This window comes from Helianthus annuus, chromosome 10, assembly GCF_002127325.2.
Source record: "Helianthus annuus cultivar XRQ/B chromosome 10, HanXRQr2.0-SUNRISE, whole genome shotgun sequence".
In the NCBI taxonomy this organism is placed as follows: domain Eukaryota; kingdom Viridiplantae; phylum Streptophyta; class Magnoliopsida; order Asterales; family Asteraceae; genus Helianthus; species Helianthus annuus.
In genome coordinates, this window is record NC_035442.2 from 159,243,469 (window position 1) to 159,265,750 (window position 22,282).

Sequence of the window (22,282 nt, forward strand, 5' to 3'; positions counted from 1 at the left end):
TGGAAAATGGTGAACACTCAGTTCAATTTTAGTGGTGCTTACCACCCACAAACTGATGGGCAGACGGAGGTTGTTAATCGGTCACTTGGTAATCTTTTGCGGTATCTTGTGGGTGATCATGTGAAGTCTTGGGATCAAAAGCTTTGTCAGGCTGAGTTTGCTTATAATCATGCTATTAATAGGAGCACTGGGTTTAGTCCATTTGAGGTGGTCTATTCTGCTAAGCCTCGGGGTTCTCTTGATTTGATGTCACTTCCTACCCCAGGTTCTGTTCCCAAGAAGGTGCAAGATTTTGTGGTTGGGTTCAATGTTTTAAAAACCGATTATTTAAGTCATACCGGGATCGCCTTAAAAATGGTTAAACCGGTAGAACCGGGTTGTACCGGGTGGTTTAACCGGATGAACTAGTTAACTATATAATTTCAAAGAGATATATACGTACATGAATTATATTTGACATAACTTATCAGTTTTAATTTTTTTCACTAACGTAATAAATTATTATATAACTATTATCATGTCCTCTTTCTTTGTCAAGTTTCAAAATACAATCTTTCACATAACATTGCTTTACCCGAATAGACATACATACATACACACATATATATGGAGAGAGAGAGAGAGAGAGATACATCGAATTGCTTGAAGTCTTTCATTTTTTGACCCACTTGTGGATCTATTTACTCTCAGATTATTTTACTGAAATAAGTAAAACTACCGATGAAGATGGAACTGGAAGCATGATGGAGATGGAGTGATGAACCGATGAAGATGGAGTTGAATGTTGTGGAAAAAGTGATGAACCGTAAGTGATAATGGTTTTGAATGTCGATCGATAGTATATGTATATGATGAAACTCTAGAATACTAAAAAACCAAACGAAAATAACCATGGGCCGGTACCGGTATTACGGCTCAAACCGGTATACCGGATTTTACCGCCGGTACGAATCCTATGCCGTTTCACTTATTTACCGGGGTGTTTCGTACCAGATTTGTATCCGGAACTGGTAATACCGGTATAACCGGCCGGTATTTACCGGTTTTTAAAACACTGGTTGGGTTACATGAAGTTCATAAAGCTGTGAAGGATAACTTGGCCAACGCTAATTCAAAGTACAAGCAAGCTGCAGACCAAAAGCGTAGGCAAGTTGATTTTGAAGAGGGTGACTTTGTTTGGGCCATTTTGACTAAGGATCGTTTTTCAGTGGGGGAGTATAATAAATTGTCAGCCAAGAAGATTGGGCCAGTGGAGATTGTGCAGAAGATAAATTCTAATGCCTATCGTCTGAAGTTACCAAGCCACATTCGTTGTTTCGATGTTTTCAATGTCAAACATTTGCTGCTTTTTCATGGGGATTTGTCTGATGATGAGGTTGCTACGGATTAGAGGTCGAATTTTGTCTACCCAGTAGGGAATGATGCGGGCCCAAGTGTGGAGGAGCGGGCCATCTTGTATTTGGAGGCCCAAGATCGCGTAACAAAAAGGGCTTCACTAAAATGGCTCTAACTTGGGCTACGGCGGTTTGGGTCATCGTCCGGGCCAAGAAACGCTTATTTCTATTAGTTATTTGCATTTATATGTTTTTTGTGGTATTTTGGGCATTTTGTTTTTGGGTTTGTCTTTGGCCCGTTATCTTTTTAGGCCCATTTCGAATTTCTGTTCTTATTTATATGTCCCTCTAGTAATTTGAACAATCAGACTTGAATTTTGAAACTACTGAATTTTTCACTTCAAATTTCGTGCCCTTTGGGTAGAATTTTGGGGTTGGGAAAAGACCTACACGGGTATTCGTAGAATCAACGTGTTCGTTCTTTGTTATCGCTTCACGCACTACATCACTAATGTATTTAAAACTTAGTTTACTTTAAAACTGAAACTGTGAACTCGCCAACCTTTGTTGATACACTTGTGCATGCTTTGCAAGACGTTAGGTACAGCATGGGAGCTTGCATTAGCGGACCGAAAAAAATTTTCGAGGGGGGGGGGATTTTATAGATCGGTTATCTATCACTAAAAATTATAAAAGGTCAATTCGGTTCGGTTCGGATAGTCACATAACTAATTCGGATTTGTAAAATTTATTAAATAATATTTTTATCGAAATATATTTAAAAAATATGTCTCTACGTTGTAAAATATTCGTTTAATGGGTGTATATATCACACACATATATAAACTTAATTAAAAGAACTAATAACCGTATATTAAATTGAATGGAAACAAACAAATTAAATAAAACAAAAAAAGATTAAAGTGTTTTCTTAGAGAGAATTACAGAGTTAGTCCTTATGGTTTGCATAAAATAATATAGTTAGGTACTAATAGTTTAGAATCACCTTCTAGCTTATTAACTTTTCATTTTGTAACGTTTGGAGGTATTAACTTTTAGGGCATTAAAATAGCTAGTCCCTATGGTTTGCACAAAATAACATACATAGGTACTAATAGGATGTGATTTTAAACCTACAAATAACGTTAACACCTCCAAACGTTACAAAATGAAAAGTTAATACCCTAGAATATGATTTTAAACTATTATCACCTAAGTATGTTAACTTGTGCAAACAATAGGGACTAACTATGTAATTAACTTGTTTTTTTTTTTTATTTAAGCAAACTAATAACCAAAAGTAAAATAACATGATTTTTGCTTTTTACTATGCGTGTATAAGATTGATTTATTTATGTTATAAACTAAAATCTTAAATAAAAGACATTAGGTTTAATTTCTCTAATGGGCTATGAGTTAACTTGTAGGATTAGGCCCAATTTACCATATATTATTATATTAACTAGGTTTAAAGAAGTTCGTCGCATTGTGGCGAATTTCTTTTGTTATTTAGTCTGTGTTTACATATGTTTTGAAATCATTACGGGCGTGTTGCGAACGTAACTGCTGACAAGAATAAAAATAAAATGTAGAAAAAACACTAAAAGATAACCAAAAGAAAATCAACCAACATAGTTATATGGTAACGATGTTATCATATGAAACCCGTGGTAAGAGATAAGCAAATTGTTCTGGGTATCGGTACCAAATTTGTCGAACCGAATGATCTTAAGTACTAATTCGGTACCGACTTTTGGCGTTCCTGGTACCAGTTCACTTTCGTTTTTTACCTTCATATACCGGTACCGTAATAGGTATTTTCGGTATCAGTACCGATTCTGTATCGGCTGGCACCAAGCTCATCCCTACCCTTGAAACTAAAAAAAGGAAAAATTAAAAGTTGAAGAAAATCAACAAAAAAAAGTTGTACAATACCGTTGTTCTTACGGTAACTGTGATCAGGGATGAGCAAATGGTACCGGGTAGCAGCACTGAATTTCCCGAACCAAAAAATTCCCAATATCAATTCGGCACCAACTTTTAGCGTTTTCTGTATCAGTGCCGGTTTTTACCTTCATGTACTAATACCGAACAAGACTGTCCTGGTATATTCGATACCAGTACTAGTTCGATACCGGTTGACACCAAGCTTATCCAAACCTCTGATATTAAAAAAATGGATTAAAATTAAAAAGTAAACAAAATAACTATTATTATAATATTAAAATAATAAAAGTATTAAAAAGCTATATATTATTATAATATTAAAATTACTATTCATTTTAATTCTATTATTAACTAGTACTTTTACCCTTCGCGCGTTGCGGCGGCGTACCCGGCTCGTTCTGAACAAAATTTACATAGAAATCGAAACATAGAGTAACTGGAATTTAAACGTAGATATGTGGTTGCCGAGCAAAATTTACATCTAGACCAAATAAAAGATAAGAATGCAGGAATATCATCAACAAATTAAAAACAGATCCTTATCAATCTTGTTTATAAACAATAGATGCACATAACCCTACAATATATACATAGTAAATTAGCAAAGAGATTGGTATAAGCTGGCTTTGAAGTGAATGAAACCTTTTTGTCACCTGTATCTAGTTTTGCATTGATGACAAGACTGATTGTCATCCTTGCGCTCATACTCATAGCACAACCTGCAAACTGGGAATGCACATACATCACATGCATAAACGGGAATGCACATACATCACATGTATAAACACTTTTTCTTTCTCTGTGCTATTAGCATTTTCCCCACATATGTGGCAAACTTGATTCCCACTGTTCTTCAAAGGCTTCCCCCGCACAATCAAAACATAACAAATGTAAACTGAAGCTAATCCCAATACAATATTCCAGTAGATATATATAACTTCAAGACATCTTAGCTCCCAATCAACCAATTGTGAACTCAACCATTAAGACTTGAAATGATACCCACCAACCATAACTATAATCTGTAAGTGCAAACACCAGGTGAAAATGAAAAAAAATCAATTTCCCTAGTTGTAACAAATATATGTAGCTTAGGCTTACCATCATTATTTAAAACCCTTACAAAATTAACAAATGCAATTCTAATTGAGCAGAACACAACAATTATATTGTAAGCACATGCATTAAAATCTCAAAAATCAAATACCCTAATTGTAACAAATTCATATAGCTTAGGCTTACTATCAGATATTAAAATCATTATAAACATATTCGAATTCGTCACCAGCCATAATCTACTCGCTGGTGTCCTAATCCCCGCCTTCCGACAAAAACCCAAAACCCAAGACGTTATGATGCCTACGAACTGATTCATGTCAAAATCAATAACCCATACCTGTCGGAGAGGTGAATCGTCTCACCACTACCTTCTCGGCCATAGCTGATTAATGTCGTAATCGGCTTGCTGGAAGTCCAATGAAACGCTAGCTAATTGCGCAGTAGTTCGTCAATCACTGTAGTATCTGAACACCACCGGAAACCCTGTAAATTGTTAGTGAAGCACATACTCGAACCATCGTAGGAGACATCACTACCATGACCATACCGTCACCGCCATCGCCATCGCTCTCTTCTCCTGGCCAAGATACTAATTGTTAGCAGAGTGATATGGGTAGAGCGCTGACTTGGTAGTTAGATCCTAGCCCTCCATGGTGGTGGTTGTCTAGTTGTATAATCGGAGATCTAACCCTAGATAGAGAAAGAAGACAGTGGTGTTAGTTTGTGAAGACTGGATAGTATTGTAATTTGCAAGCATGGCATTTTTTGTAATTATGCTAATGAACTGTTGCACCGACATTTGATTTTAAGAGTTTATAAATATATAGTAATAAATTCATTTCAATTCTATTATTAATATCTAACTTATAATAAAAGACTCTAAATAATGTCACATGGCATTCTCTCCTTCAACATCATAAATTTTATTTCTCATAAATTTTATTTATATTTTTTTAATAAATTTCTTTTAATATTAATGTTAATTAATAACCAATATATAGATATCACTTATTTTTATTCTTATCTTTATCTAAAATTAAAAAATAACTTCATCATCAATTATAATAAAAGACTCCAAATAATGCCACATGGCATTCTCTCCTTCAACCTTATAAATTTTATTTATATTTGTTTAATAAATTTCTTTTAATATTAATATTAATTAATAACCAATACATAGATATCACTTATTTTTATCCTTATCTTTATCTAAAATTAATAAATAACTTCAATTTTGCAATTTAGACCCTTTGTTATTTACTTTTAACCTAAAGTTTTTCATGTTTTGCAATTTAATCTCAACTCTTTTTTATTTTCAATTTTGGTTCACCATACTTTTCATCTTTCCCAAGTTTTTCGTTTCGTTCTAAATTCTATGAGTTAACGCACTGCAGCGTGCGTGTGGGGTTCAACATTTTTTTCCCGTTTGATTGGCCCGTCGCGTCACATCTATTTTTCTGCGTTTGACAAGTTCGTCCAACACGCGGGTCCCGGATGGACTTAGTTATTTTTTCTATGTTTTATGTTTCAATTTAATTTCTCAGCAACGAGCGTGAGTGATTCAAAGATTTTACGCCTGTTTTTTCGCTCGGCGTTATTTTTTTCCCGTTTTTATTTATTTTGTTTTTTGAGCTTTTCCGGTATTGGTGGTCGCTGACATTGTTATAGTATTGCTACTACTTAACACAGTTTTATAACAAACGCTGCAACGCAGGGGCTTAATACTAGTATAGTAATATTAATATATAGTAATAGTAATAGGTAACTATCTCTTCCTTTTTACCCTATTAGGAATTCATTGTTTTTTTAGCCGTCAGACTGCCAGAAAATATTGAAGATTCGAGCTTCACTCTTCATCTATAATTTTTACAATTGGCTTCTTTTCTTTATTTTCTCTTTACTTGTTAGTGGTTTTAAGATTTCATGGGGTGCGGCGTCAAAATTTTAAGGGGTGCACTCGAAATTTTAACCCGTATATAACACTAAAAATTTTCTTTTCAAGGTGTGCGGCCGCCCACCCACGCCACACCATAGGTCCGCCCCTGTGAGATTGCAGCATTTGGAGTGTCGTGGCTGCAATAAACTATTAGTTTCAAAAGTTATTAAACATTGTGGTTTTTAAATCATGTCTAGATTTTTACGTTTTGCTTCTGCTGTTAATTTAAACTGTGTTTTAGACATTTAAAACCTAATCACTAATCGTGTTGATTGTGATGAATTTTAATAACTTTAATATTTGTTCAACATGATTAATAGCTTGATTCTGGTCAGTCGCGTGCCTCGCGGTAAAACCCCGCATGTAGATTTTAAGGGTGTGACAAATCATAACATCCAAACTCACTTTACATACGAAAACGTCGCCAATCCCCAAACGTACCACCCATCAAGATAATACTTTGTCGATCAACTTGTTACCACGATTGCCATATCACCACCCATGACCAATGAGTTCCCTTATGCCCAACATGTAACCTCATAGGTGATGAACAATCAGGACACTAAGCCATATTGTATACACCAACACTTCTTGACCATACATCACTCATGACTCAACATCAAAACTACTAACACATACACGTACCATTATTTATTTAATATAAACATGCAAGTCACATAAAAAATAGTCCTTGCGTTAATACCAAGCAACATTGTCTCATCATCTTGTCAAACATCGTCGCCAAAGGCAACGATTTACTACATCCATCAAATTCGTTGTCACCTCAACGCACCAGCTACTTTCATCATCAGACGCATGGATGCCTCAATGCATCATTAACATCTCTAGGATGTTGCACATCACACATAGACCCATAGACACTCATTGTAAATCTGAGGCTCTTATCCACATCTCAATACCTAAGCAAAATCTGGTCCGTCTAAATTTAGGGTTGTAAATGAACTAAACGTTCAGCGAACAGTTCGTGAACCGTTCGGCGGGAAGTTCGTTTATTTAATAAATGAACGGACATGAACAAGAATTTGCGTTTGATTAGTTAAATGAACGGACATGAACAGAGATCCCGTTCGTTCAATTGTGTTCATGAACGTTCGGTAAGGTGTTCGTGAACATTCGTTCATTTGTGTTCGTTTATGTTTGTTTTTTAATTAAAGATTTTTGTAATTTCATATATTTTATTTGTACTTTTTATATTATTAAACTTATATTTATTTTATTACCCTAACAATTAAACTAGGAAACATTATTTCACCTTGTTTATGCACAATTTCCCATTCATTTCTCATTATTTACATAAACGAATACGATCAACCTCTGTTTCATAATAAGGGATTCAAGTTCCAGTGCTACTCTATGGGTCATCCACCTTTATCCTTCGTCACGTTCGCCAAATTTATTTGTGTTCGTGAACACGCTCGTTTCCTTAATGAACGAACTCGAACATAAAATTTCGTTCGGTAAGTGTTCATGAACCGTTCGTGAACACATTTATTTCCTTAACGAACGAACACGAACAAAGCCTTATTCGTGTCTGTTCGGTTCGTTTACAGCCTTACGTCTAATAGTCATCCATCCCAGGTCCATCTAGTACAATGATACCACGCATCACCCAACAATTCTATATTCAGGCTACCAACACATCTACTGATAAACAATGACCCAATTTACGTAGTAGCATGTGTCTAGAATCGTAGTGTGTAATCTTTTGTTAACAATACATAACTTGGTATTATTTTATTACTATTTGATTTGTTGTAGTTATATTATTGAATTTTGAATTATAAAATATATATTAATTTCATATTAAACATTGATCCGTTTGAGTGGTCTCATGATATGGTCTTGACCATTACTGTGTTGGTTGGGAATGTTAACTTATTATATAACGAGACAAAATACACAAACATCTTTGCATTATGCAGAACTACAATTGAGACCATTTTCGTCTATTTTATAACTGTAATTAGAAAATATAATTTTTTTGCCGTTATATTAAAAGTCAAACTAATAATATTAAATTCAACACAATATCCATAACCGAGCTATTTTTATATTTATTTATTTATTTACTATACATACAAATTCAAGATAGGGAAACCAGGGTTGGCTCTTTCACTTTTGGAGTTAGTCCATTTTACTTCCTTCTATGTTTCTATTACCCCTCTACTTTGGTATTTAGCGTTTTTAACCCCTACCTTTTTACTAATTTAATTTTCCATCAGTAACTTTTGTTTATTAAATTCTTTTTTTTTTACCTCTATCATTCTTTTAATTTAAAAAAAAAACTTTTTTTACGTACATATTTTTATGTACGTATAAATATAAATTTGAGTGTGTCTACGTTTTGACGTAAATTTTTTTAGACAATTCAGGTCAAATATAATACGTTTTCGTTTAAAACCATTTTTACGTGCATATTTTTATGTATGTGTCTGTATTAATTCGAGTTGGTCTACATTTCGACGTAAACTTTTTTGGGAAACAAGTCAGGTCAAGTATAATACGCTTTCGTAAATTTTGTTCAGAATCGAGTGGAGTCAAATTGTATTTTTTTTCCTTTTTTTAAACCTCTAATATATCCCATATAATATGTATATAATACATTATGATTATACGGTATTAATTCGATTTACTTTATGTTTTGATCCAATCGCAATGCTTATATAGGTTATACTGAGTTCAATCTAATACGTCGAACACACACGTTTTCGTATGGTTAACGCATCACATAACGTTTGGACTAATCCATTCGATATTTGCGACGTACCCGCGCCGCAACGCGCGCGGGCTTATTACTAGCTTCATATTAAAATTTATGATTTTACCCCAATTCAAGATAGAATTATGATTTTTCCCCTAGCTAAAAATTATTATTTATTTAATATACATACAAAATCAAGATAGGGGAATAGTGTCAGCCCCTAGCTAAAAATTACGATTATACCCAAGGTTCAAAATGAAATAATGGTCTTGCCCCAGCTAAAAAACTACGATTTTGCCCTCAGTTCAAATTTATGATTTTGGCCAATTTCAAAATTACGATTTTGCCCCAGCTAAAAATTGCAGTCTTGTCATCCTTTTTATTCTTTTTTCTTTGTAAAACTATGGTAGTTTTTTATTTTACTTGGTTGACTCAATATAGTTTTTTATTCGTGCCAAGCAAATGCCTAGTGCTCACTCATTAGTCCTAACAGATTACTGTTTTGCCCACAGCTCTAAATTATAGGCTTGTCATCCTTTTAGTTTTTATTTTAGCAAAACCACAGTGTTTTAGTTTTATTGGTTAACTCGATATATTTTCTATTGAGATCGTGTTATGAGTAGTATATACAAGTAACCGAAATACAAACGTACATGTTATGAAACTAAGAAATATTCGGATTAGCACCCCGCACCGCAGGCGGGGCATAACACTAGTATACTACATAATTCATGGAGGGGAATAGTGTCAGGCAGCTGTCTGGCACTTCTCCATTGGTCTGGCAAAATCACGATTTTGCCTTCTTTAAATTTACAGTTTTGCCATTGGTTTTGTTTTTTTTTTCATCTCAGCCAAACTACGAATTTACCCTTAGTTCAAATTTACAGTTTTGCTATTGTTTTTTTTTTCTGTCAAATTATGATTTTGCTCCAGTGTAAAATTATAGTCATGTCATCGTTTTAGTTTTTTTAGCTGTCTGGCACTTACCCATTGGTTCGGCCAAATTACGTTTTTGCCCGTTTTCAAATTTACAGTTTTGCCATCATTTTTTCCCTAGTGTAAAATTATAGTCGTGTCATTTTTTTTACAAAACTATGGTAGGCGTTTTGTTTTTGTAGGATCGATTTGTGACCCAAACGAGTCGTTCAGAAGAGTTCTAATCAATTCAAGAGGCGGAAACTAATGAATTGACTTGGAAAACAGCTTGATTCACTTCTAATTGTCTTGTTTTATTGATATAACAAGTTTTCAGATCACACGACACGTCGGCAGCACTTCGGTACCGGAATCACGAAAATTACAAATGATTTCGCAACTGAGGTATTTATAGTAGTTCTAATTTCGCATGAACCTGTTCCAAACGAAATCAATTCCAAGCGAAATCTAATTTCGCACGGAATTACCCCATTACACCTTTCATGCAAATTACCTATACACCCTAATTTCTCGAACTACGTGCCCTGATCTAACATCTTAATACAAGACTCGATACAAGACGAAGTCGACAGACGTATGCACCAACAGACTCCCCCTCGGATGTTGACGAGTCTTAAGTGTCGAGTCTTCACAGTCTTCAGTCTTTATCAGTCTTCGGGCTCTTTCAAGATATATCTGACAGTGTAAGCATCCATCAAACTTTATCTTTTCTCTATTCAGGATCAACTTCCTAGCTCTATCTTCTTTTATCAATTTTTTTCAGGATCTGAAGCTGGCTCTATTCATCAACATACTCCCTCTTTCTAACAGACTCCCCCTCAAGTTGTGCTGGGATCGTAGTCTGGCTCAAACTCTACTCATTCTTTGCATTCTCATGTTCAAGATCGAAATCTGGCTCTCTCATAGCCATTACCTGCACAAACTCTACCTCAAAGTAAATTTCACAAATTAAAGATTTGACAAATTTAAACTTTTGCAGAAATCGATCAACTAAGAAATGATTTTACAATTTTAATCTCTGATAAACCACTTGTAATCAAACAAATATTTGGTTTATCTTCAAACAAACTCCCCCTCAAATTAATATTCATCCTGTTTAGCACCTGGAATTTTGAATATCAGCTATTCATCATCAGTTGTCGAAAATATTTTTGGATTTTTTCAAAATTTATGCTAAGACACACTTAAAATCTTTTTGGAATTTTGATTTTGATAAAATACAGAAATGAACTATTTACAGACAATATTTTTGTGAGTTTGTGTAAGAAGATCATATCAGTATATGAGACAAATCAACAACACCGTTAAGCTTTAGACATTTTAAGTTCTAAACAATTCACTTAGATTGTCAGTATACTGATCCACTTAAATTTTTACACAAAGTTCAACTGTTTCGAGATAAGAGATTAATGTTTTAAGCACTTAAACTTATTCAAGTATCCCACCTCAGAATATACTCCCGTATCCAGATTTCTATATTCAATCTTACAGGTGAATGTGTCACGGCCCCCGACCCGGTTTGACCCGTTTCAGGAGCCGCGGGACAGAAATCCCGTGATATTTATTTATGTGATTTTAGCAGCGGAAATTTTAACATCAGGATCGTTGTAAAGCTAAAACTTTTCCCGATTATTTTATTTCACAATTCGGGATAAACCCCGATAATTTACAATACATAAGTTTTAGTGATAAAGCCTTATTTCAAAACATATTTCTTTATTTTATACTGAGCCACTATTTTAAGCTTGAAATGCTCCTCAGCACTTTTCCTGATTTACAGTAGATCACCTGAAACATGTTTGAAAAAGGTTTTGTCAGCGGGGAAATACTGAGTGAATCATTCTATTTACTGAAAACGACACATTTGTTATAATTTACAGTATCAAGAGTTTTTACATATGTTTATTATCAACCAACTTTCAAGAATAGGTATTTGTCACAGACCAGCTCTGTGACTGTGATCATATCACCATTGGCTGTCCCAATGAGTGACGTATATCACTTTAGGCTCGCCCACCTAATGTGAAGGAAACAATAATAATACTGTGCACAATACCCCACATACCAGCTGTAATTTGGTGATTACATAAACTTAATCACTGTAATTATAACTCTGAAAAATGATTTGGAGTATTGTAAAACAGTTAATAAAAAGAAGAATGACTCACATTGCAGATTTAGTATGGATAGAATATGATTTAGCCCTGTTAACCTAATTTCAACAATAATGCACACAAAACAGGGTTAGTGATCAATATAGCAGTTACGATAACTCACAAGATCAAATTCTCACAATGAACGACAAAGTGCAATACTTAAACTCATTCATCGAATTAACGACGAACGACAAAGTATAACCCTAATGTGGGCAGCACTTAAACATTCTTTGGATATATTGATCTCGGAAAATGAATCGTAATAGCGATCGAGTAATTACCCTGTTTTGCGGCAGCGTTTCGATATTAGTGTGTGTTGTGAACGATTTTTATGATATCTCAGAGCATAATTCGAGTTTGAACGTCGAATGAACAGCAAATTTCAAGTGCCAACATCACCTATTTATATCTGGAAAATGCTCCCCCTCGCGCCACGCGAAAGAGATATGTGTACCCGTCGCGTGGCGCGACGGGTCTACTTCCTAGCCTAGGTTGTTTCGTGTCCCAGATAGCTTTGCTGAGTAAATGTACGAATGATTTTCATTTCTACAGCAAAATTAGAAGATAAATATCCACTAGGGTTTAACCCCCCTGAGTTTTAGGGGCCCTGATCCTGATTCCGATTGTTTCGAAAATTTTAGGGTTAGTGCAGAATTACTTGGGTGTCTCAATTAGGGTTTCCTTATTGACTAATTATCATCCTAATTATGGATTTTAATGAGAATTGTTACATCCTCCCCACCTTAAGAAAAATCTCGTCCTCGAGATTTATTGAAATAGATGAGGGTATTTCCGCTTCATTTCTGACTCCAGTTCCCAAGTATATTCTGGTCCTCTCTTTGAATTCCATTTGACTTTCACCAGTACTAGTCGCTTGTGTTTGAGAAACTTGATTTTCTTATCTTCTATTTGTAAAGGTTTCTCTATGAATTTCAGCTTTTCATTTACCTTCACATCTTGAAGAGGTACTACCAAGGATTCGTCTGATAGACATTTCTTAAGATTGGATACATGAAATACATCATCTACTCCAGCTAATTCTTCTGGTAGTTGTAAGCGATAAGCAACTGGTCCGATTCGTTGAATCACTGGGAATGGTCCAACATATCTTGGACTCAGTTTTACTTTCTTAGCGAATCGTACTACTCCTTTCCAAGGAGATACTTTTAAAAGTACTTTGTCTCCTATCTGGAATTCGAGTGGCTTGCGACGATTGTCTGCATAGCTTTTCTGGCGATCTCTGGCTGTTTTCAATCTTTCCTTGATTTGAGTTATCTTGTCTGTGGTTTCTTGCACGATTTATGGACCTGATAATTGACTTTCTCCTATTTTCGCCCAACATACGGGTGTTCTGCACTTGCGTCCATACAGTGCTTCGAATGGAGCGGCTTCGATACTTGAGTGATAACTATTGTTATAGGAGAATTCGATTAATGGTAAATGGTTATCCCAATTACCTGCAAAGTCAATTACACATGCTCGGAGCATGTCTTCCAGAGTTTGGATCGTCCTTTCACTTTGTCCGTCCGTTTGTGGATGATATGCGGTACTTAGATTGAGTCGGGTTCCCATTGATTCTTGGAAACTTGTCCAGAAACGGGAAGTGAAACGACTATCTCTATCCGATACAATGGAGAGTGGAACTCCATGTAAGGATACTATTTCATCTACATACAATTTGGCTAACCTTTCCATACTAAAGGTTTCCTTTATTAGTAGAAAATGAGCTGATTTGGTTAATCGATCCACGATTACCCAAATGGCATCATTACCTTTTCTGGTCTTGGGTAACTTAGTAACAAAGTCCATTGTTATGAGTTCCCATTTCCATACAGGCATTTCTAACTGTTGTAGCAGACCTGAAGGTTTCTGATGTTCGGCTTTAACTTGTGAACAAGTTAGACACTTAGATACGTATTTGGCTATATCCTTCTTCATTCCTATCCACCAGAAATTCTTTCTTAAATCTTGGTACATCTTATTGTTTCCTGGATGGACAGTATACCTAGATTTATGAGCTTCGTCTAAAATCTTTGATCTTAAATTTCCTTGTTTAGGTACCCAAATTCTGCTGTTATGGAATTTCCAGATTCCATCCTTTCCTTGTTCTAATTCTTTTAGGTAACCTTTCATTCCTTCGGCATCGTCCTTGATTGCCGTTTCCTGAATTTCCTTCAATTGTTCCATTAAATCTACTTGTAGATTTATTCTAAGAGCACGGACTCGCTTTTGCTTTTCATGGAACTTACGACTTAAGGCGTCTGCGACTACGTTTGCCTTTCCTTCGTGATATTGAATATCACAATCGTAATCACTCAGGATTTCCATCCATCTTCTTTGCCTCATGTTTAACTCTTTTTGCCCAAATATATATCTTAAACTCTTATGATCTGTATAAACAGTAAACTTACTTCCATACAGATAATGTCTCCATATCTTAAGGGCAAAAACTATAGCTCCTAATTCTAAATCATGAGTCGTATAGTTTTCTTCGTGCTTTTTCAATTGTCTGGAAGCATACGCAATTACCTTCTTGCGTTGCATCAACACACATCCGTATCCTAATTTTGAAGCATCACAATATACCTCAAAATCTTCTGTTCCTTCTGGTAAGGCTAAGATTGGAGCATTGGTTAATTTCTGCTTTAGAATTCTGAAGGCTTCTTCTTGTTTAGGTCCCCACTCAAACTTAGTGGCTTTACAGGTTAGCTTACTTAATGGTACAGCTATTTTGGAAAAATCCTTAATAAACCGTCTATAATATCCAGCTAATCCTATAAAACTTCTAATTTCCATTGCAGTTTGCGGAACCTTCCAATTGGTAATTGCTTCTATCTTAGCAGGATCTACGTGAATACCTTCGTGATTCACCATGTGTCCTAAGAATTGCACTTCTTGTAGCCAAAATTCACACTTTGAGAATTTAGCGTACAACTTTTCTTTTCTTAACAAAGTTAAGAGTGCATGCAAGTGCTGACAATGTTCGACCTGACTTTTTGAATAAATAAGTATATCGTCTATGAAAACAATTACAAATTTATCCAAATATGGTTTACAGATCCTGTTCATCATGTCCATAAATGCTGCGGGTGCATTAGTTAATCCAAAGGGCATGACTGTAAACTCATAATGTCCATACCTAGTCCTAAATGCAGTTTTAGGTATGTCTTCTTCTTGAACCTTTAATTGATGATATCCGGAGCGCAAGTCTATCTTAGAAAAATATTTAGCGCCTTGTAATTGATCGAAAAGATCATCAATCCTAGGTAATGGGTATCGATTCTTAATTGTAACCTTATTCAATTCTCTATAATCGATACACATTCTCATCGACCCATCTTTCTTTTTCACAAACAACACTGGTGCACCCCAAGGGGATGAACTAGGTTGTATAAATCCTTTGCTTAGTAATTCATCTAATTGCTTTTTCAATTCTAGCATTTCGGTAGGAGCTAGTCGATAGGGTGCCTTGGCTATCGGTGTAGTTCCTGGAATTAGATGAATCCTAAATTCTACCTCCCTATCTGGTGGTAACCCAGGTAAATCTTCTGGAAATACATCTGGGTATTCTGAGACTACAGGGATTTCCTTAAGTTCTTTTCCTTTAGTACAAATGATTACTGAAATCATATATACTATTCCCTGCTTCCGTTCATAATTAGCAACTTTCATTACTGATATGAACTTCAGTAGCTTTCGAGGTTTATCTCCTGAAATCTTAATTATCTCTCCAGTAGGTGCTTGAATTTCTATAGAGTTTCTATCACAAATGATTTGAGCATGGTTGGCTATTAACCAATCCATTCCTAACACAACATCAAACTCGGCTAATTTCATAGGCAATAGGTTTGCAGTAAATTTATGATCTAAGAGTTCTATTTCTACTTTTTGCAAAACCTGATGGATTTTGACTGAATTCCCATCTGCAGTTTCGACTGTAAAAATCTGCCTAACGGTAGTTAAAGGTAACTTAAGAGCTTGACAGAATGAAGTATTTATAAAACTTTGGTTTGCACCAGAGTCAAATAATACTTTTGCATAAATGTTGTGAACTAAAAACGTACCGGCTATCACATCCGGGATGAGTTCTGCTTCTTGAGTAGTTAGCTGGAATGCTCTGGCATTCTTCTTAGTAGCTCCTTCAGCTGCCTTGGGTTTGTTGTCTACTGGGTTAACTAACTTAGGACATTCTGGTTTGATATGTCCGGCTTCCCCACAATTGTAACAAATTATGGATTTCTTTCTGCAGTTTTCTTCCCGATGTCCTGTTGTTTTGCAAAAATTGCAAAGTTTGTTACATTTTCCAAAATGTTTCTTTTTGCAAATTTTGCAAAATGGCACAGTTGAAGGTTGCCCTGTTCCTCTTTTCTTGAAATTACTACTATTACCCATCCTAAATCCTTGGGTAATTTTTTGAGCTAATTCCTTCTTCCTATCTTCGTCTCGTGTGCGTATCAGTTCATCAGTTAAGGTGTTAGCTAATTCTACTGCATCGTCAATAGTGCGAGGTCTCGCAGCCTTAACGATATTTCGAATTTCGCTAATTAATCCCCAAATATAGCGAGAAATGAGTACCGATTCTGGCGAAGCCAGGATAGGTACCACTCTAGCATATTCGAAGAATGTCGAAGTATAACCACGACAATCCACACCTAACATCCGATGAGTTAGGAACTTATTTGCCATTTGTTCCTTTTCATACTTAGGACAGAATTTTCTTTCAACCAGATTCTTGAATTCTTCCCAAGTCATGGCATAAGCCCTATTTCTTCTTTTAGCTTGTAGCACAGTGTTCCACCATTCCAGTGCTCCTTCTTTAAACAGATTCGATGCGTACATGACCTGATCATCTTTGGCACACTTACTTATTGCAATTACTGCTTCGGTTTTCTCAAACCAACACAGCGATGCAGTTGCCCCTTCATTGCCTGCAAATTCAGTGGGTTTACAAGCAAGGAATTCTTTGAAAGTGCAACCAGGTGTTGTAGCTTTCTGTTTCTTAGGGAGCGGCGTGTGCTGGGATTCATTATCATGATTAACATGATTATGTCCCCCGTTTATACTATTACTGAAGTTATCTTCAGTAGTACGTTTACTAGGAATGATATGTTGCGGTTCGATTGGACTTTTTACAGCAGCAACAAATGTTGGAATAGCATTGGCTATCCCTTGAGCAACAATATTTTCAATATCTTGTCTAGTCATATATTGATCTCCTGGATGTTGCTCTGACTGATTAGCTTCATTTACCGGTTCATTACCACTATTAGCCATCTGATAATATATATTAATTAGTATCTTGATAAATAACAATTTATACACAAACAATCAGAAAATTCATAATGCATATAAAGTCAAAACTATCGATTTCTCGATTCCATTTCATATCAGTTATAGTATGCATCACTACACACAGATATTTTACAAAGTTTTATTTGGAGTTATGTTACAGACTGATTTCACTATTTACTATACTATTACACAACTATAGTTTTACCATCTTCCTATCCCTCACCATTTGTTGTTCTAAAAACGCATTTCCCTTTCATCATACTTCCAAGCAATCTGTCCCCCTATTTCCCTGATTCTATTTCCTGCATCCATCAACTCTTCACCGAAATGGCGAAGTTCAGCCATATTCTCAGTGCTCATTGGTGGATTAGGTAGGGGTTCTGGATCGAATTGCGGAAAGAAGGAATAAGGGTCGTTGACAATATTTTGAAATTGCCAATCATTCGTCCACCATTCTTCCATTTCTACAGGTTGAGCGTGGACTATTGGGTTTGGGATTGCTGGTGCAAAATTCATAGGGAGTGGATTTTCACTAGGATAGGTAAAAACATTCGTATTGACAGGCTGAATAGTTTCACAGTTTGCCAATAGAAAATCTATTTTATCCTGAAAAGTTATTCCCTGGTTTTGGTTTTGATTGGAGCTCTCTCCGATTTCTATCTGAGTTGGTCTAGAACCTTGTCCTACTTCCATTTCTATTTCCTTAGAATATTCTTCAAACTGTATTTCCATTTGCCTAGAATCTTTCCTAACTTCAGTTTCCATCTCTTGCTGTTTAGAACTCTCCTTGATTACAATTTCTTTTTCTTTTTTTAAAGGGTTGTTTATTTTAGGAAGTTTCGGAACTGGCTTTTTCCTACGAATACGACTACCCCATACATAATTCTTCTTTTTCTTTCGTTTTGGCTTTGTCAAAGGTGGAGCATGGAATTCTACAGGTTGGTCCACATCAGCTAAGTATCCAGTAAACTCTTGGGAAACTTCTATATTCACCGGGTACAGATTGAGGTTCTGAAAAGCTTCAGATATCTCGCTCATGCTGTGTAGCATATATGCAAAATGCACAGAAATGCTAAGTTAAAACTTTGGAACAAAGTTTAACAAATAAACATCAAATTTTTATTGCACATTATTTGTACAAAATACAAGAAAGAACACACACTCAGCTTTATTTATCTACTTACTGAGAAGTACTAGTACTAGATTTAGAGTACTTTAAAGTTTTGCATTTTCCGCTACAGTAGCTAGCATATACAAATTTGTCCATTTTTCATCTAACTTATCTTCCCACGGTGATTTATTAATTATCTCCTGGGTTTCCTTTTTAATCCTCTTTTCTCGGATTTGCTCCTTACTTTTCTTAATAATCATACTCTTTTTTCTAGGAGAAAGTGGGTTTTCATACTGTGCTTTACGCACAAATATTCCTTCTTCAGGAATTGTAGGGAGCTTTGAAAATTTAGTTTTGGATGAACTTCCCTCTTCGTAGACTGACCTATCTAGTTTAAGATAGATATCTTGCAACTTTTGCTTACCCATACTGTAACTAACAAATAGTCAATTAAAAACACATAATCACATAACAGTAATCAGGAAAGATTAAGTATCTGTTAAATACTTAATTAGCTTAATTCAGTGGCTCTGATACCACCTCATTTCTGTCACGGTCCCCGACCCGGTTTGACCCGTTTCAGGAGCCGCGGGACAGAAATCCCGTGATATTTATTTATGTGATTTTAGCAGCGGAAATTTTAACATCAGGATCGTTGTAAAGCTAAAACTTTTCCCGATTATTTTATTTCACAATTCGGGATAAACCCCGATAATTTACAATACATAAGTTTTAGTGATAAAGCCTTATTTCAAAACATATTTCTTTATTTTATACTGAGCCACTATTTTAAGCTTGAAATGCTCCTCAGCACTTTTCCTGATTTATAGTAGATCACCTGAAACATGTTTGAAAAAGGTTTTGTCAGCGGGGAAATACTGAGTGAATCATTCTATTTACTGAAAACGACACATTTGTTATAATTTACAGTATCAAGAGTTTTTACATATGTTTATTATCAACCAACTTTCAAGAATAGGTATTTGTCACAGACCAGCTCTGTGACTGTGGTCATATCACCATTGGCTGTCCTAATGAGTGACGTATATCACTTTAGGCTCGCCCACCTAATGTGAAGGAAACAATAATAATACTGTGCACAATACCCCACATACCAGCTGTAATTTGGTGATTACATAAACTTAGTCACTGTAATTATAACTCTGAAAAATGATTTGGAGTATTGTAAAACAGTTAATAAAAAGAAGAATGACTCACATTGCAAATATAGTATGGATAGAATATGATTTAGCCCTGTTAACCTAATTTCAATAATAATGCACACAAAACAGGGTTAGTGATCAATATAGCAGTTACGATAACTCACAAGATCAAATTCTCACAATGAACGACAAAGTGCGATACTTAAACTCATTCATCGAATTAACGACGAACGACAAAGTATAACCCTGATGTGGGCAGCACTTAAACATTCTTTGGATATATTGATCTCGGAAAATGAATCGTAATAGCGATCGAGTAATTACCCTGTTTTGCGGCAGCGTTTCGATATTAGTGTGTGTTGTGAACGATTTTTATGATATCTCAGAGCATAATTCGAGTTTGAAAGTCGAATGAACAGCAAATTTCAAGTGCCAACATCACCTATTTATATCTGGAAAATGCTCCCCCTCGCGCCACGCGAAAGAGATATGTGTACCCGTCGCGTGGCGCGACGGGTCTACTTCCTAGCCTAGGTTGTTTCGTGTCCCAGATAGCTTTGCTGAGTAAATGTACGAATGATTTTCATTTCTACAGCAAAATTAGAAGATAAATATCCACTAGGGTTTAACCCCCCTGAGTTTTAGGGGCCCTGATCCTGATTCCGATTGTTTCGAAAATTTTAGGGTTAGTGCAGAATTACTTAGATGTCTCAATTAGGGTTTCCTTATTGACTAATTATCATCCTAATTATGGATTTTAATGAGAATTGTTACAGAATGTACACTAGTGATATCTGTAAATGGGTAAATGCGAGACCGTGAGAGCTCAGGCTATTGCTTCCGCAAAATCAGAGAGATGACGGTTCGACTTTAGGTGTGTCCTGTTTGGGGATCTTTTCTTCAACTGCCATTGATACATATCTTTCGATATTTTTCAATTTTTTAGCAGAGGGCTGGCTTTAAGATTAAAGCTTTTGCAAAGTATTATACGAGGACTAGGCTATTGCTCCCGCAAAATCAGAAGTCCTGGTATAATACCCCAGATATCACCACGCAAAAAGACCTACTATGTCAGAAACAGAAAATCTTTCAAACAAGATTTCGGGGGTTACCCATATATCCGAGAGATGTTCCCCACGAGATAAGCAAGTTCTTATATTTAAATTTATATCTCGAAAACAATCTACTAACTGTGTAAAGCCTACTGACACATCATTAGTAAGACTTGTTTAAAATTATTTTGACTTTACAAATCTTTAGCATGTTGTGATAGTCTACTGATGTACTATCATTTCCTCTTTTTCTCAACAAAACTCATTTTGAATTTTACAATGTTTTTGAATTTTTCAAATTTTCAAAATTTTCTAAAAAAAATTATTACTCCCCCTAAAATCAAAATATATTTCAATTTTGATTTTCTGTGAAAATTTGAAAACAAACTATACAAGAAATTGACAACATGATGTGAATTACTTCAATTGATCATCCACATGGCGTAAACAATCAGAAATCCCCCTTACAACAAACTATTTTCTCATTTTGATTTCAAAACACTTAAGTTTGTTTTAATCAAAATGGTTTTTCCGGAAAAATTAGTTTTGTTGTTACCATTTGTAGGATAGGGGTTCACTTCATCACCTTGTTCTTCTTTAACCACTTGAAAAATTTAACATTTTTAGGTTATTTCAACAACTCCACTTGTAGAAAAGATAAATCAAGTACAACTTAATGTCCTTGATTGTTCTTTTTGAAATTCGAAATATCACCGAAGTGAATTTCTCAAGAAAGATGCCAATTCCTACTCCCCAATTAACAACCTGGGAGTTCCGGTAAGTCAGGTTTTTCATTTAAACAGATCCACCCAAGCCTGATGAACCTTGGGTGTTTTTGAGTGATCAACACTCGGTTTCTTTTCAATTTTTGATTTTAAATTTCCGTTTAACAATGATGGAAAATTTGCATTATCCATTGTCTTAACGGAATTATCACCTTTTACCTCAACATATGGCTCCTCTGGCTTTGACGAACCAGATTCATCGCCAACAACTGGCTCCTTTGTTTCCGAAGAAACAAATTCATCACCAGGAAGTGAAAATTTCACTTTCTTTGATTTGTTAATCTTTTGATTAACCACTTGTTCTTTCTTCAAAACCCCTTTTGTCCTCAGATTTGTTTCTGGTGAATTCGTTTTACTTGACTGATCAGTCTTTGGAGAGCAAAACGATTTATCAGAATTGTTATCTGATTTTCCGATCGTATCCGAGGACAAAATCCTTTCGAGATACTCTCTCACCTTCTTTCTTTTCTTCCTCAGTCTGTCTTTTTGCCCTTGTGAAAGCTTCACTTTTTGATCTTGAACTTTCTGTTCTTTGGGCTTTCCATACACATTGACTGATTTCTTTGCCATTTTCTGGTATTCAGCCCTCGATCTTCCCTTTGATCTCATTGGGCAATTTCTGGCAATATATCCTTTGATATGACATTCATAGCACCTTCTTGTTTCAGAACTCTGATTTTGGCAGTTAACAGCAATGTGTCCTTGACAACCACAGGTATAACACATTCTGTTATCATACCTTTTACCACTTTCAAACCACACACTCAAATCATAACATTGTTTGGCTTT

The 22,282-nt window shown here is 35.4% G+C and overlaps 1 long non-coding RNA gene across 1 annotated transcript; it reads right to left on the reverse strand.

The window, feature by feature from the left end:
* Positions 1–3,777: 3,777 nt before the first annotated feature.
* LOC110883134 lies at positions 3,778–5,060 on the reverse strand. The gene is made up of 2 exons (XR_002560378.2): positions 4,678–5,060; positions 3,778–4,303 (listed from the first exon to the last, which is right to left on the reverse strand). It is a non-coding gene; the product is annotated as an uncharacterized LOC110883134 (long non-coding RNA).
* Positions 5,061–22,282: the final 17,222 nt, after the last annotated feature.